We start from the raw sequence: 9102 nt of genomic DNA, 5'->3' as shown, positions 1-9102 counted from the left end.
TAGGGGTCGACTTATACACAAGTCACAGGCAACACTGAGCACACTGAGTAATATGTGCAGCAATTTACTCTGTGGTAAATGATACTTAGTCTAACTGTTTGAAAGTCCTGGCCACAATTAACAAGGAAAGGGGGGGGGGGGATACTGGACTGTATAAAAAAGAGTGAATAATTGCAACACTTGGGGGCCCTGAGGAGGTATAGGCTGCACTTAAGAGACAGGAGGGTTTAGTGGCTGCAATACTGTATGCAGTGCAGTCATTAACCCCTCCTGAGCCCCAAGTGCAGCCATTAACTTTGCTGGGTAGACTTATACTTGAGTCAATAAAAAAATCTAGCTTAAGAGGGTTGAATATTGGAGTCGACTTATACACGAGGCCGACTTGTATTAGAGTATATACGGTAACTAGGTTGCCTTGTGCATTATCTGGCTTTGATATCCCTATTGTATGGGATTGGATGGGAATAAGCGGTAGTTTCAAGCAATTGCAATGTTGGCTGGCACTCCATATGCCTCTGATGATGAAAGAATATACTAGAAAACAGCTGTTGCATATGGGGTACAACATTCCTTGACAGTGTTACTCCTGCTGACCAGGAGGTGTTAAAGTATCTCTGAGATTATTGAGGTTTTTTTGGATTTCCTTCATTTGAGGTATTTGCAATACCATTTGTTTTGGCAGTAATATGTAATAGTTAGCCAAAAAGTACTTTCTGCAAGGACTTTATGGTTGAAACAGAGAAGGAGTTCAGATTTCTTGATGTCATTTGCATGTCTGACGTTGCATTTCCTACCTTACTGTATGTATAAATTCACTGGCACATAATCATGTTAATTAGCCTCATTCTCCCCAAAGAGGTAGATAATCCTAATATACCTGAATAAACAGTCAAAGCTGGACAGGTCAGGCATGTCTGTCTATGCACTGAGACTACTTTGAGATTTTTTCCTCCAGAAGCTATAATCCATCTCAAAGTGCCTCGTTTCAAGTAAAAGACTCAGGCATACCAAGATATTTGCTAGCATGAAATATGGTCTTGCATGGTGTATGGTGCACCCCAGGAAGGTGGCATGAGATAGCTGATAACATCCAGTGAGAGTGCTGCATTTCAGTAGTATCTCTCATGCTGTCTCTAGCTTTTCTCCAGCTGTCAAACAGTGCATTGAATAATCCAATAGATAATCTTAGGAAGCCAAATAAAATCTGGACAGCAATATATACTCAAGGATAAAGCAATCCAGGGGCAAGCCAACTCCCCAATTGCTTCCCCTCCAAAAATGATAAAAAGGTAGCATGGATCACTGATAGGCTGAAACTCTGAATTTCTCTCTCAGCCCAAAGGCAGAGTGTGCCTTGAAAGCATGCTTAGGCCTTGTTCACACTATATGCATTGCTGTGCACATTCCGGCCATGTATATGGTGTGTGACTGCACTGCCTGATGTTCTCACATGCGATATCACACTGCTGCAGGCATTTTTACCAAAAACGAATGCGGAAATATTCAGATGGCGTACGTTAGCACGTGCTGCATTCTGATTGCACGGCCATCTGCATTGGGTAGTGTGAACAAGGCCTAAGGGCGCAGCATGTGCATTGCAATACTGCTACACACTGTCAGTAGGGTGACTTTGGGAAATCTCCAGTGTCAAATGAAAATTCTGACTACAGACTTGATTGTTTGGGACTCCTGAGTGACCTCTGCATAGGAGCAAGAGTCAGATTATGACATGGTTTTATATAACTGGCAGATAAGCAGGTAGAGCTGAAAATGTTATAAGTCTGTACCGCAAATGAGAGAAGGAGGTGCCCCAATGTGGTGTGCAATGGGTAACTTAGGTAATTAAACAATCTTACCTCAAGTTGGTGGTTTAAAGTTAATAATTTTATTGGACACAGGAAAAGACAATACATTTTGTGGGACCTGTCCGCTTCCTCAGATCTACAGTACAGAGTCTTATGCAGCGGCACACATGGACTGAGAGCACCTATAGTTAAGTTTACCTAGTGCACCCCACATTGGTGCACCTCCTCCCATTATGTGTACAGTTTTCCCCTCTACCCCAGGAATTTCCCCTGCAATAATTATCCAGTGGTCCTTTTTATGGAGTGTGACCCAACCTATACTGACGAGGATACCCAATCCAGGTGAAGACTGAATATCTTCACCCACATCATACTATGATTGCCTAATAGCAACCCAGGTCTGTAAGTAGTATTTGTTTCACACATTATTTAATTGCCCGGAAAAACTACACTACTTGGTGCTCCTGTTGTTTTCCTTTTTTCCTTTCCCAGTTCCTAAGGTTCTTCATCAGAATTTCATCAACCGGACACCCCTCACCATGTTATAAGTCTGAGATAGGGTGTGAACTCTGAGTTTGGCAACACTCTTGGACCCAGGGGAACCCCATTAGTGACAGCCGATAGGACTGCTGAAGAGGTAAGGCTGCAGAGAATGCTTCCCTACCAGCAATTTGGTCAATAGTGTACAGAATTATTTTATTTATCTATCTATCTGTAAAAGCCACAAGAGCCTATGGCAAACTGTACCCTGGGGCTCCCTCATATATTATGCAAAGCATCTCACATTCTGGTTTATTCCTTATCCTTAGATTATTTTATTTGAATATAAATCTATTACATTTCATTTTGTAGAAGTCTCAGACAGCAGATAACTGAAGGGAATGAGGAATATGGAGAAATACTGATTTATTTGCTAGAGAATGTGATAAATAGGGATAGGCTGTCACAAATGCAGCTTTCAACCTTTTGACCTAAGGAACTATCTATCTATCTATCTATCTATCTATCTATCTATCTATCTATCTATCTATCTATCTATCTATCTGTCTGTCTGTCTGTCTGTCTGTCTGTCTGTCTGTCTGTCTGTCTGTCTGTCTGTCTGTCTGTCTGTCTGTCTGTCTGTCTGTCTATCTATCTATCTATCTATCTATCTATCTATCTATCTATCTATCGTATCTTTTTGTCTATCTAGCTATTTATCTGTCTAGTGACACCCTAAATCTGGACTCAGTGTGCAAAAAATAAAATCTAAACCAGGATTTTCTTCATATACAGAGAATAAGACTCAAAACTACAAACAATACAGCTAGTAGCAGGCTTGGCACATATATTCATGAACTATTCCTTTTTGCCTTTTTGTAGTCTTTAAAATACACATAAAACTTAACCAACATGAATTTAACAACACCGTCAGGGTTAATAGGATCCAGAGCCAGTAATTGGCCTCTCCTCACAGAGAAGAGTTATCTTCAGTGAACCAGAATCACCTTATCTATTGTGACTGTACGTCACGATGCAATATTGTGTAATTACACTGCTTGCATTCTATGTCAATCTTCCCTGCTTAATACGAAATATGCACATGGCTTTGAAGAAAGGCCAGTAGAACGGGGTACCCATCATAAAAGCACTCACTTTGGCAGCAAAATCACCTCCTCTTTCTTCTGGGTGTGATTTTTTTTCCCCTTATCCCTTAAAGTCCACACAATAGTTTATGCCACCCTGCTAGGGCAGCTAGAAATCTTAACAGATACTGCAGGGGAGCCAGGATGCAGGGCTAGTTTAATAGGAGAACCTGCTATTTCACGAGTGTTCATTCCCTTTGTTGCTTTCTGAAAACTCTCTCGTGGCTATTGTTATGCATGTTTCGCTATCTGTGGCATTCCCCTTAAAAAGCATATAACCTCTAATTGATATTGGCATTTGTTCCATATGCATTAGTTTTCAGACTAAATCACCATGTTACAGAGGTGCTTTTTTCCTCCCTTTCTGTTTTTTTCTCTCCCTCCCCTGCTTTACCGACCACAGTCCATAATCGTGCATCACATCGCTGGCATATATTACATCTTTTAGCGTTTAGTGCACTGCCACAATGGTTTGCAGGATCTGAGTTAATTTTACACACTTAAACCTAGGTTGGCTGTTTTTTTCTTTTCCCCCTGCAAAGAAAAAGCCATTTGTCTCTGGCTCTGAAGCCAGAAACATCAGTAATTATATTTCATATTTACGATTTTTCCCCCCCACTCTCTCTTTGAATACTGTGGACTACAGACGCTTTGCAAACAGTCCTCCTGGGATTTCTCTAATAATTTCGAGAGTATTGGTAATGAAAAAAATCTCCATTCGCCATCTTTTTCTGGTTTTGAAAGCAAATCTGAGGTTTTATCATTTGTTTATGTGTGACCTTTATTGGCAAGTAAAAAAAAAAAAAAATCATAGCAAAGTGTTCTTGAATGCATTTTCTTATGTAGAAGGTAGTATGAGGTTTTCTTTCTTTCTTTTTTTGCATTCTTTTTTTCTTACTTATTTTTTTTTGTTAAAACCTCTGCTTAAACCATATCTTACTCTAATTCGGTTTGGCAAGAGAAATACCCAGGTTCAATCTATGGACCTCCATTCGACATAATTTAGCTAGAACTTTTCTAAGAAAAAAAAAAAGTTTTCTGGTTTTCATTTTCACTTCATATTCCCAAATAAAAGATCCTTTGTTGTCTACCATTTGATTGGACTTAATGAAAAACACTCCATTTTGACTTAACAGTATTTCCCTTTGAATTTATTATATTTAAGGACACTGTCAAAGCCGTGCATTTACCGTAATCTCGAGGTTTTTTTTTTCTTTTTTTTTTTTATATATTTAAACCAATATTACTATCATATGGTCCATTTAGGTGCTGTAAAAAAGGGTATTGGAGAGATGTCAAAAATAAAAAAGAAAAGTGAAAGTCTAGCCTCATTTTAATATGAAACTAGATACCTGGCCTAATGTGCAGATTGGGTACGGTATTTGACTTTAAATACTAACATGTGACGAGGTGCCAACAGCTGAATCGTCCTGCGTTGACGAAAGGGAGGCTCGATGATTTGTATTAAAGCTAATATCTTCTTTAAACAATTCCGTGTAAATTGTGCGGAGAAAGTGGTTGGAAACTATCGCTCAGGATGGCTTTGCAGGCGAGCTACCTGCTGGAGTCGCGCGGATAATCAATACGGAGAAATAGAGAGGAGCAGGAGGGTGGGAAACGGCAGAGCGGTTAGCCCTGATAAAAGTAGATGATGTCAATATTTGGGAATAACACAGCGCTGGGATAACAGACAAAAGGAAGTGCATATGTTAGAAAGTGTTCAAACAGGGACCAAATTAATGCATAAGTGGCAGATGTTGCCCCGGGCTGCGAAAGACCTTATGTATTCTAGGTATTGTTAGATTTCAAATGAATCATATCTGCATAGGCTGCTGTTCTTAAAATGCAATTCTGAAGGTGTTAGGACATTTTTATGAAGGCAAATCCTAGTTGATGCTGCCTTTTGTGTCAGGGGGAAGGGAAAGATTTGAAAGCAGATCATATACAAACTAACATGCATAATCCAGCAGAAGTGCAAATAACTCCCATTTTTACAGCCACCCTAAACATGTAAATCTGGATTCGATAATAAGGACTCGTATTAATGCAGGCCTAGGTTTGAAGGCAAGGCCACGTTAAGTGATGAGATCTGATGAGAAAGAGAAGGCAAGTGTTGGCTGAATGGTTCGCTTGTTTAAATGCTTACCTAGAAGACATCGGGGGTTAATCTATTTTCTAGGTTTTCCTATGAACGTCTTGCACTGACATCGGCAGGGTTTCCAGTGAAAGAAAATGACGTTTCTGCTGATGTCAGCAGAGGAACTTGTCACCAGGAAGTGGGATGTCTCTGGGTCGTCACATGACAGCAACTCGGTAAATATTTTAACATTTAAAGGTCCTCAGCCCACCTTTCTAAATCCACCCTCTGTTGATCTCAAACCTTAAAGTGAACCTAAACCCAGTAAAATTTGTTAAAATAAACACATGATGTACCTGCAAATTAATATTACATACTTACCTCGCCATCAGTTCTTCTCAGAAGCTCTCCATTTTCTTCTAACAATGATCACTTCCAGTTCTCACAAGATTTTGTCAGAACTGAAATATATCAGTTCATATCAGTTATATATCAGTTGCTGTCAGTTACAACTGACATGATAACTGATGTGCAAGGTAATTTCCATGTTTCCCAATGGCTCAAGTGATATTACTGGTTAACGGACTGCTGACCCAGAAGTGATAATATACAGGGTTTTTACAATTTTTAAAATGGAGGACTGAGAATTACATCTATCACAATGAACAAACAGGACGCAGGAGAGGAGAAAGAGATTGATGAGTAGACTAATTGGTAAAATATATTGATTTTTCATCTGTGTCTCCCTCTCCACGTCCAGGAGTTTTGGAACTGCATAAGTGTCTAAACTAGTGTTCCGTGCCTTTGCTCACTTACCACCTGGTGACCATACTACCACCCCATTTGTCCCCATGTGTGCTGCTTATCCTTTAACCACTTGAGGACCGCAGTGTTAAAACCCCCTAAAGACCTTTTTTTTCCCTAATTGGCCACTGCAGCTTTAAGGCCAAGCTGCAGGGCTGCACAGCACAGCACACGAGTGATCCCCCACCCCTTTTCCCCCCACCAACAGAGCTCTCTGTTGGTGGGGTCTGATCGCTCCAAAGTTGTTTATTTTTTCTAATATAAATATTTATTTTATTTGTTTTTGAATAAAAACTGCCTTTTTTAAATGGTATTTCCCCTGCTCCCACCCTCCCCCCGCCAGCCAATCAGGGTGATCACCTGTCATAGCTTCAGCCTATGACAGCTGATCACTGCCAACTATGGAGGGGACAGCCATGAGACACGGCTGTCCCCAGTACAGCGCTGCTGCCGATTGCAGCGCTGTACATGTAAATAGATGGCAATTACGCCGTCTAACAGTCTCCCGAGCAGCGATTGTCGCTCGGAGACTGAAGGCGGGGCGGAGCTCCGCCCCCCCGAGAAAGAGATGCGCGCGCACCCTGCGCGCAATCTCCTTCAGTAGCCGGCTCCAGGACCTTGGCGTTAAGCGGTCCTGGGGCTGCCGCCACGTCCACGCTCATTGGCGTGGGGTGGTCTTTAAGTAGATAAAATTGGTGCCTAGATAACTATAAAAAGAAACGCGGGAGAAAGCTAATAGTAGAACATTTGTAAAATTACTGATATTGTACAAGTTCATTCTGATAGTAAAATATCAGTAATCTTTGCTAATATTATACTATTATCTAACTTTACCTTACCCTAACATGAGCTCTCAATGCCTAACATTAACCAACTCCCCCTGTTGAAGCCTAACATTAAAACCCCAACTGGCAATTGCCTAACCCTAAACCCCACCCTTGACAGTGCCCAGGGCCGGTTTAAGGGGACCCAAGGTCCTGGGGCAAACTTAAGTGTGGGGCCCCCTGCCTGAGACGTCATACCCACCCCACGCTGTTAACCGATTGCTGCCTGGGTCCCTGCGAGTATGCTTCCTGTAATTACCTATTTCAGTGGGCGGGCAGGAAGCGGCTGCACACTCCGTGCACTCTGCTCTGAGGCCGCCATGCTATCTTCTTCCTTCTCTATGACCCAGCGTGTAATGTGTAAACATGTGCCTGGTCATTGAGTGGGAAGGAGACAATGTGCAGCCTCAGAGTGTGCACGGTATGTGCAGCCGCTTCCTGCCCGCCCGCTGAGATAGGTAATTACGGCACGGGAACCAATCACAGGGACCCTGGGAGCAGCATTGACAGGGAGGTAGGCGCGGGGCCCCTGCAGAGGTTGAGGCCCCGGGGCATTTGACCCCTTTGCCTCTATGGGAGCGCCGGCTCTGGCAGTGCCTAACCTTAAAGGACAGCTGAAGTGAGAGGGATATGGAAGGATATGGAGGCTGCCACATTTATTTCCTTTTTAAACAAAACCAGTTGCCTTGTTATCCTGCTGATCTTCTGCATCTAATACATTTAGCTATAAACCCTGAACAAGCATGCAGCATATCAGGATTTGCATGCTTGTTTCTGGTGTGATTCAGACACTTCTGCAGCTAAATAGACCAGCAGGGCTGCCAGGCAACTGGTATTGTTTAAAGGTAAATAAGTATGGCAGCCTCCATATCCCTCTCATTACAGTTGTCTTTTAAGTCCCCCCGGTGATGCCTAATCCTAAAAATCCCATGCCTTTACCTAACACTAAGGACCCACCCACCAGCATCTAAAGACCAATAAAATAGCGGGCACCAGTGCCACGGCCGTGCAGCCGCAGTTCTATTTGTCTAGTTAGACAAATAATTAGACCGGTGCTGGTGGCAGGCAATGGAAGATCGCAGGAGGACGACGCGGGGCATGACAGCTGCAGGGGGCCGGTAGAGGCCCCACGTAAGTGTCAGTTTTTGTTTTTATATATATGCAAGAGAACCCCTTTAAAGCAAACCTGTCCATACATATCCCCAAAAAACAGATGTCATGAATGGTTGAGGTTAAATATAGAAGAGGCTTTACATTTCCACGCATACAGCATTATGAAGCAGGACCAGTAAGGATAGTCAGTATCGAAGTCCCTCACATGCTAACATAGTGGGACTGGTGAGAGGGGTCACGTGAAATGATGCAAGTACAGGAGGTAAGGATGCAGGTAAAAAAAACAGCTGCAGGAGATGTGCCACTCCCAAAATTTGATACGAATGTATAAATAATTACTTAGTGGTACCTATGGGAGGAGCTACAGCAAGTAATGTGTAAACAAGGGAAATATCTACTGCATCACACTCCAAGCATAAGCATTGATCTTTCTCAGGAGGGGGAAGCCTCTAGATCCTCCAGAGGCATCCAACATTTTCCTCCACCATGCTATTCGCGAGCAGGAACCCTCAAAGCGTGGAAGTACTGCACCTGCAGAATAGCATGGACCAACTTGGGCTTCAGTGGAGAAAGCAAACAAGGGTCGACAAGCGGCTTTTCGGAGGGGACAGCAGAGGAATGTCACGGAGGAGTGGCAGGCTTCCCTCTACAGGTTTCCCTGTTAATTTCTTTTAATGTGTGCACCAAATTGATAACGAGGCTTTAACTACTTGTCCACTTGTGCTCTTCTAATGCACCAGAGAAATTTTTACCTTTCAGCACTCCTCCTATTCATTCACCAATAACTTTACCACTACTTATCACACTGAAATGGTCTGTATGTTGTTGTTTTTTGCCACCAATTAGGCTTTCTT

Source organism: Hyperolius riggenbachi, chromosome 5 (assembly GCF_040937935.1).
Source record: "Hyperolius riggenbachi isolate aHypRig1 chromosome 5, aHypRig1.pri, whole genome shotgun sequence".
NCBI lineage: Eukaryota > Metazoa > Chordata > Amphibia > Anura > Hyperoliidae > Hyperolius > Hyperolius riggenbachi.
The sequence above is the reverse complement of the archived record's forward strand: the minus strand, read 5'-3'. Positions refer to the sequence as shown.